The following is a 721-nucleotide window of genomic DNA, read 5'->3' as shown; positions in this document are numbered from 1 at the left end:
GATTCTTGAGTATTGTTGGGAGGGAGTCCCACATAGGCTAATTAGGAGATGATCATGGATTTATGAGTAAGGAACAAATCTTTATTGGTCCCAAAACAAAGCCATGAGAGTTTCTACTCAGAGTGGACACCAGCGGAGAAGGGTTATTTCTAACACAAAACAAAACAAATTAAGAAGAAATTCTTAACAAAATGGTAGGAATTAAAGCATACTCGAATCAATCCTTTGATGATTTGATCGCCCTAATATTCAGGCTCGGTGTTCTACAAGCTAAGTAAATGGTGAATCATAGTGTTCCCTCCATCTTTTTTACCACAAAGAGACACTCGGTGTTCTACAAGCTAAGTAAATGATGAATCATAGTGTTCCCTCCATCTTCTTTACCACGAAGAGACACTAAGATATTTACGTGGTTCGGAGAGAAGAANTTTTTTTTTTTTTTTTTTTTTCATAAACCCATTTATAACCACATAGATTTGTTGTGCGCCGGAATGCTACAACCACAAAGCTCTGATACTAATTGTTTTACCAATAGCGGAACCAAGATCGAATGTACTCACAACACCATCGAACGAAATTTAAACAAAGAGACACTAAGATGTTTACGTGGTTCGGAGAGAAGAAATTTCCCTACATCCACCGGTAGCAACCAATCACTAAGAATCTTTTTTTTTTTTTTTTTTTTTTTTTTTTTTTTTTTTTTTTTTTTTTTTTTTTTTTT

The sequence above is a fragment of the Cucurbita pepo genome, chromosome LG16 (assembly GCF_002806865.2).
Source record: "Cucurbita pepo subsp. pepo cultivar mu-cu-16 chromosome LG16, ASM280686v2, whole genome shotgun sequence".
Taxonomy (NCBI): Eukaryota; Viridiplantae; Streptophyta; class Magnoliopsida; order Cucurbitales; family Cucurbitaceae; genus Cucurbita; species Cucurbita pepo.
Note: the sequence above shows the minus strand (reverse complement) of the source record.